Source organism: Adiantum capillus-veneris, chromosome 4 (assembly GCF_014529385.1).
Source record: "Adiantum capillus-veneris isolate H3 chromosome 4, ASM1452938v2, whole genome shotgun sequence".
In the NCBI taxonomy this organism is placed as follows: Eukaryota; Viridiplantae; Streptophyta; class Polypodiopsida; order Polypodiales; family Pteridaceae; genus Adiantum; species Adiantum capillus-veneris.
In genome coordinates, this window is record NC_140934.1 from 69,824,065 (window position 1) to 69,832,548 (window position 8,484).

The following is an 8,484-nucleotide window of genomic DNA, read 5'->3' on the forward strand; positions in this document are numbered from 1 at the left end:
CTTCGGAGCCAAGTTTCATCCAAGAGGTTCAAAATCACGCATCGAAATCCGTGTCCAAAAAAAAAAGAACGTGTGCGAACTTATCTCTCCTTCCTCCCTCTATTCTTAGCTAGCCTTGAGAGCCTATATAAAGACTCCTCTCCCTTCACTTTGAGGACACACACTCTCAGAAGTGGAAGCTCTTTTGCTTTGACATCAGAGTTATCTTCTCTCTCTCTCAATCTCTCTCCCTCAAGCTCTTACCCTCAAGCCATCTCAACCTCTCTCCCTCAAGCTCTTACCCTCAAGCCATCTCAATCTCCAACTTCTTCTCTACCATCATCGTGTTACCTCTCAAATTCTTGAGTTCTCTTTCTCTCTTCTCTTTCGCAATACGATGGTCTTGAAGCGAGTGACTCGAAGCTTGAAGGACACTCATGTCGCTCCACCTCCAAGAAAGATGTAGAGGAAGGCATTAACTACTCCAAACATTGCTCAAGCGGAGGTATTGGTTGCGAAAGAAGTCGAAGCCGTCCAACCTCAACCTTGAGAGGTAGTGGAACGTGTTGCTAATCCGGTAAGACGAATTATAATTCTACATCGTTATACATGATGACCGATAAGTCAAGCCTAAGAATTTACGTAAACTGTCCAGAAAACGTGATTATATCACAAGAAACAAGCATATGATTTCATAGAGTAGAGAAGGAATTGTTTGATTTATGATTACAGTTTGATAAACTATCTTTGTTTGATATTAGAAGTTAATTAATCTTGTTTGAAGAACCACATAAAGAAAACAAGTGCTGAAAGATTATCTTGTTTTCAGATGGAACTCGCGGTTAGCGAGGTGATTTGCGGTCAGTAGAGATTAAGCTGAGGTTATCAGCTCTCTTTTTTTCTCTTGTGGTTAGCAAGATACCTTGCGGTTAGCAGGATGCCTTGCAGTTAGCGAGATGCTCCCTTGCGTTCAGTGATGACTGGGAAAGTATGTGCATTTCGCAGTTAGCGAATAAGTAAATCCTTTGCAAAGGCTCTGTTGGTTAGACAGAGAAAGTCCGCGGGTAGCGGCAACTCTTAAGAATAATTGAAAGATTCATTTTTGTTGAATTATAGGACTGTCTTCATTAGACCATGTTTGAGAAAGAAATGTTTTGGTGATGTTTGAAGGGGTGGATGAAAGACTCTGTGTCTGGAATTAATTAAAGAACATTTTGTATATGTTAAACAATGTGGTAGTAATTAATAAACAAGCAGAAAAGTGTGACTGTGAGGTGAAAAGTGTGAGCTGGCTCAGGTTGCCGGTCAAGGATGGGTGGTCTCGATTAGTTGAGAAACTCTTCACTCCCTCTTATTAATAGAAGTGAAATTAGAGACTCATTGTGTCAAGAGTCGAGATGGCCCAAATCTATGTGACATAAAATTACTATTTAGTTTAGACTAAGTTTCATATCATATTTATGGTTTATGGATGGCAGCCGTGCCTCTTAACATGGGGAAAAAGGTGTTGTTTATGGATTCTAAATATGTCAATGGAATTTCATCCTTATGTTAGGAAATAACTTCATTAGAATCCTAGATTTATCGACCTGGCTTGTGGCGTATGACCCTTATAACCACGTAAACAATGGATAGAGGACTTCCTCTCTTCTGCTGCTCGTATCTCTACTTCTAGTAACGGAGTAGGGTGTCGTCAACGGAAAAGGAGAATAAAGGAAGGCCATCTATCAAGTCACCCCAATCTTCTCGGGGTGGGGGACCTCACAATTGGTATCAGAGCCTTAGGTTTAAGGTTTGGTTTTCTTTAATCATCTGTACTACTCTTGGGCTTGATTTCATGAATACTTGCTTGACAATGTTACCCTATCTGTTTTGTAGCACGAGTTTATGGACACCGACTGTTTAACTATCTTTAAGGCAATACATCACACTGCTTGCCAATCACCAATATTCGTGAGAATGTGTTCACAAGGTTTTTGCACCTCACATCAATTTTGATCCGCCAAATACATGGTTATATACAAGTCGTTGGGTTCGTGGAACAACCTTTGCTCTCCGACCACGTCACATTGAAGACTTGGAGATTGACCTACATCGAATCAAGTGGGCTGAAGAATTGAAGCTGGTTTCATACTTTCAATTTTATGAAGCACCACTGGCTGTCATGGCCCCTGATGGAGTCACAAATTGTAATCAATGGGTTTATGACAGAGTGATTTCATTTATCCCTGCCAATCAAGTTGTTATTGACAATCACACTCGACCGACCTTCAAGGAAAAAGTTTTCATTGGCTATTCCGAGCTTCCTCTTGTGTTTCGCTTCTTACATCCACATCACCAACCACTAATCTTTTACGACATGTCTGCTGATGTGTATTACAACTATGGTTGAAACCTCTATTATATTCTCATGGAGAGATCTCTTGTAGACCCTTATATGTCTTTTTGATGATTTATGTATAGTAATGTTTTTCTTCAAAAGAATTGTTTGACTAGTTAAATCATTTGATTGAGTTGTTTTTCTTCAAAGAAATTGCATGACTCGTTAAGTCATGTGATTGACAAGAGTCATGACTGGTTAAGTCATGTGATTGAGTTTTGATGGATTGAATAAGTCAGAATTGGTTGTCATATAGTTAAGTTTTGTAAAGAATGAGGATGCAAGAGAGCTACACAAGACAAGCACAAAGCACACAGAGATGGAAAGCTTCTTCTTCTTCTTCTTCACAGAAAAGAGAGTACAAAATGACTAAGTGCTAAAGCTGAAAAGTAGCACATATGTACATGCGGTCACTAAGTGTGAACTCACTAGAAGCGTACTAGGCTGGCACTATAAGTGTAGTCCAGCTGTAGAATCATTGGCAGAGATCCTCCGTGTCGGTCACCTAACGCGCCAGTGAGTAAATGTCGTAAGCGGCCAAGACCCGTAGTGGATGCCAGCTCAAGGTGTAGAGCTCGACATCTCAACACTCCCCCTCGAGCTCTGCATGTCGCAGAGTCCAAGCATAGTCCGGAAATGTCGAAGCTTCTCAGCTCCGAGGGCCTTGGTAAAGATATCCGCTATCTGCTCCTCTGTGCTGACGTAGACCAATTCGATGTCGCCCGCCAACACTCGCTCTCGAACGTAGTGGTAATGGACCTCTATGTGTTTGGTCCTGGCATGGAACACTGGGTTCCTAGCCAACTGCATGCTGCTGAGGTTGTCACAATGGATGAAAATCTGCTGCTCCACCTGCACTCCCAAGTCCTCAAGTAATGTGCGTAGCCAAGCTACCTCGCACGCCGCAACTGCTGCACCTCTGTACTCGGCCTCTGTGCTCGATAAAGCAATCGTAGACTGCTTTTTGCTGCTCCAAGTAACAGCAACACTCCCAAAAGAGAACATGAAGCCACTCGTAGATCTCCTATCAACAATGCTACCTGCCCAATCTGCATCTATATACCCATACAATGCTAATGGTGCATCTGCTGCATAGAACAATGCGTAGTCAAGAGTACCTTGCACATACCTAAGTGTGCGTCGTACTCCATCCAAATGTGGCTTCCTCAAAAGCTGCATGAACTGACTCTCCAAGCCTACTGTGTAGCTCAAGTCTGGCCTCGTGATAGTCAAGTAGATTAGACTACCCACAATCTTCCTGTACATGTTGACATCCTCAACAACATCACCCTTCTCTGCACTCAGCTTTGCATTCACATCCAAGGGAATAGAAATTGGCTTACAATCAGCCATACCATACTTTGACAACATGTCCAAAGCATACTGTCTCTGTGATAGCCATACACCCTCTGGAGTCCTGATCACCTCAATGCCAAGAAAGTAGCGCAACTCGCCTAAATCTTTCATTTCAAACTCCTGTTTGAGAAGACCCTTCACATGGTCAATCTCCATAGCATTGTCACCAACAATAATAAGGTCATCTACATATATGGTAATGAACACAATCCCCACATCACTCTCACGTACATAGAGTGAATGATCAGCATGAGCTCTCCTAAAACCAATACTGACAAGATACTTGGCAATCCTGTCATACCATGCTCTAGAGCCCTGCTTCAAACCATACAAAGCTTTGAGAAGCCTGCATACATAATCTTGGTAACCTGGATCGACATAACCAGGTGGCTGATCCATATACACTTCCTCTTGCAACTCACCATTCAAGAAGGCATTCTTTACATCCATTTGATGCATAATCCATCCTTTAGATGCAGCCATTGCTATGACAGCTCTCACAGTCGTCATCTTTGCCACTGGACCAAAGGTCTCCTCATAGTCTATGCCATACGTTTGTGCATAACCCTTTGCGACCAGCCTTGCCTTGTGACGCTCAATGTTACCATCAACCTTATGCTTGGTTTTATACACCCATTTACAGCCAATAGCTTTCTTGCCACTTGGCAATGGCACCAACTCCCATGTGTCGTTTGCTTCCAATGCAGCCATCTCTTCATTCATTGCATCATCCTAATGCACATTTCCAACTGCATCCTCAAAACATGTGGGCTCCACATCCTGTATCACCTTAGCCATGTAGGCTTGGTGATGCGCTAGATACCCATCATAAGTCAATTTCTGAATTGGATTTTTGACTCTGTTAGATCTGCGCGGTCCTGGGTCACTCCTTTGCCCTCTAGCATCTTCTTGTACTTTCCTTACCTGGTGTCCTGACAGCCGGAATTCCAAATTCCTCATCAAGACTTTGTTCAGAACCATCTGAATCCATGTCTACATGTGAAAAACCTGATGATGCATCAGCCATAAAGGGAGGTTCATCAACCTTTTCCTTTCCTTTTCGTGATACATTCCCTGTACCTGCTGGTGGAGTAACCTGCGTACGTAGTCTACCATTCCATGGCTTCTCAACAGATCCACGAGAAGAGGACTCTTGTGGTCCACTCAAAACTTGTGACTTTGGCCTCACATTTTGTACGACCACATCATCTTTTACATCAGCCCCAATAGTGCCATGTGTATTACTGTACCAGTTGATCATCTCATCAAAGACTACATCTCTGCTCACTCGTAATTCTCGTGTAGTAGGATTGTAGCACCTGTACCCCTTTTGTTCAAGGGAATATCCCACAAGAATACATTTCTCTGCTTTAGGATCCAATTTCCTACGCAACTCATCTGGTACATGCACGTAAGCTATGCATCCAAACACTTTCAAGTGTGCCAAATCAGGCTTTGTACCTGTAAACTTTTCCTCAGGCGTTACATCATGCACCGCAGCTGTAGGTGTCTTGTTCATAATGTACACAATTGTATTTACAGCTTCAGCCCATAAATGATGAGGCATGTTCTTCTCATTCATCAATGCACGTGCAACCTCTGCAATGTGCCTGTTTTTCCTTTCTGCGACCCCATTCTGTTGTGGAGTATATCTGCATGTAAACTGCCTGCGTATACCATGCATTCGCAGAAAATCTGAAAAATCATTGGAGAAGTACTCTTCCCTTCCATCTGACCTCAATGTCTTGATTTGCATATCTGTCTCCTTCTCAATCATGACTTTGAAGTCTTGAAAGTGACCAAACACTTCACTTTTGTTACGCATGAAGTAGACCCATACTTTCCTTGTATGGTCATCAATGAAAGAGATATAATACCTGCAACCATGTATACTTGCAGTATCGGTTGGACCCCAAACATCTGTGCGTACCACCTCAAGTGGCTTTTTACATACATTGCGCTCATGTGGAAATGAGCCCTTTGACTGTTTTCCAAACTGGCATGCTGCACACACTTTATGCATACCATCCACCTTGAATTTGGGCAAACCTTTTACAATCTGTTTTGATTGCATGCTACGCAATCTCTGCTCATTGACATGGCCAATGCGTTTGTGCCAAATGTCAACATCAGCCACAACACCTGTGCCCTGTGCAAATAATGCAGCTTTTACCTCAGGCATGTCTACATTCAGCGTAAACATTCTGCCCACACATTTGCCCTCTGTGATCAGCTTACGGCCATTCTGAAAATCTTCTACATAACAGCCATTCGGATTGAAATGAACCTGCAAACCTTGCTCAACCATTTGTCCAACAGAAACAAGATTCTTTGTAATGTTTGGGACATGAAGTACATCTGCTAAGTACTTTGATTTGCCACTCTTCGTATTTAGAGGTATGTCTCCTACATGAGCAATGGGTGAGCTGTGTCATCTCCTGTCTGCACATATGTTGACACATCTGGTTTGCGCATATCTCCAAACCACTCTCCACGAGAAGTCATGTGATTAGAGGCACCTGAATCCACATACCAAACATCATCTTGGGTGGAATTCTTTGCAGTCATTGTATTCATTACATGCTGCATAACAAACATGCGCTCGTTTTTGATGTCATCTGCATCTCTGCTAGTAGATGCATAGTTGCCCTGTTCTCTCTTTCCACTTGCTTTTCCCTTTGGACAGTCTGGTGACATGTGACCTCTTTCACCACAAGTCCAACATTCTCTGCTATCTGGAGTATGTTGTTGCCTGCTTGATCCTGCACCACGACCTCTTTGACTCCCCCTGCCTTGAGACTGGTTTCGCCTACCACCTGTATTGTTTTGATTTGATTGACCTTCCAGAAATTGGCCCCTGCAACCCCTTGGGCCTCGACCACGACCTCTACCTCTACCTCTGTTGGAGTTAGAATAGAAGGCCTGTTCAGAATTATTTCTGCCATGAGAAGAAGATGTGTCAAGGTTCTTCTCCTCAAGAATAAGCATAGAAATCATATCTTGGAACATGGGGATGTCGTCTCTTGGATTCATGGAAGACCTGAAATGTACACACTTATCTCCTAGGCCATCCAAGCATGCACGGACAATGTCATCGTCTTCCACTGAGACTTTAATAGATCCAAGAGCCTCAATGATACTCTTGATCTTCAAGGCATAATCATTGATTGAGAGGTTGTTCCTCTTAACCTGATTTAGCTCCGACTTTAGTTGAAGCTTCCTGGCCTTGGTGTTCACCTCGAACACTCTGCCTAAGTTTCTCCATGCAATGGCGGGGGTTTCAGCATCCTGTAGATAGCCCATCATGCCATCTGTGATGCTCATAGAAAGCCAATACATCACTTTGCTCTGGCCTTGTTGCCAGTCCCTCAAAGCTTTCCTTTGTTCTGCTGTAGCATTTGCCTCGGGAATCTCTGGTTCCTTTTCATTGTCTCCTTCTACATAGTCCCAATAACCTTTTCCTTTTAGGAAATTTGTTATTCTGAACTTCCATGCAGGGTAGTTATTTTTCTCAAGCTTCTCAGTAACAATTTGACTGAAACCGTCAGACATCTTGAAGCACTAAGACAAAATAGCTGCAATCTGCAAAAACCTGCAAATCTGTTGAGCCTGTTATCGTGGTACCTGTAACGCTTTCTACACTCAACGAGTGTCCACAATCAAGCGTACATACAACCACTGTACTTGTACAGTAAATCTCTGTATACTGCGAACGAAGGGATTGTGATGCTCTTGCTCTCTTAGCCTCTCTTGCCTGCACCAGGCTCTGATACCATGTAAAGAATGAGGATGCAAGAGAGCTACACAAGACAAGCACAAAGCACACAGAGATGGAAAGCTTCTTCTTCTTCTTCACAGAAAAGAGACTACAAAATGACTAAGTGCTAAAGCTGAAAAGTAGCACATATGTACATGCGGTCACTAAGTGTGAACTCGCTAGAAGCGTACTAGGCTGGCACTATAAGTGTAGTCCAGCTGTAGAATCACTGGCAGAGATCCTCCGTGTCGGTCACCTAACACGCCAGTGAGTAAATGTCGTAAGCGGCCAAGACCCGTAGTGGATGCCAGCTCAAGGTGTAGAGCTCGACATCTCAACAAGTTTTAATAGACTGGGTAAGTCAAAATTGGTAAGGTTATGCGGTTGAACCTTTAGTGGACTGGATAAATCTAAGTCTAGAAAATACCCTAATGTTTTGGGTTGTTACAACTATTAATGTTAATATATGCGTATACTCAGGAGAACCCTCAAATCACTCCTATAATGGAAAACCCTCAGAATGATGCTATCTATACGGAGATTCAGGAGAAGAAGTTGTTGCCGAAACAAATGCAACCACCTTCTTTTAAAGGAGAGGGTATTGATATTGAGAAGGATGCAGAAGTTTGGATTATATCTATGGATGATTACTTCTTGGCTGCAAAGACTGCACCTGCAAATCAAGCGATGCTAGGGATGTTTCGCCTCTCTGGTGAAGCAAAATTATGGTGGAAATAACATTGTCATGACATGGGCGTATTGGGGAACTCCCAAAGTTGGAGGGAAATTAAGCAGGCAGTGAAGGAAAGATACTTACCTCCTGCACACGAAGCATTGAAGATGAATGAGCTCTTTAGCTTGAAGCAATACAATTTAACCTTGAAAGAGTACTACTCAAAGTTTGTAAGGCTTAGGCGTTATGCTCCGCCAATGACCATAGAGTAGCAGGTAGCCCGTTTTTGTCAAGGTTTAAGAGAACCAATCAGCTCGCGATTAGAAGCCATGAAACCTA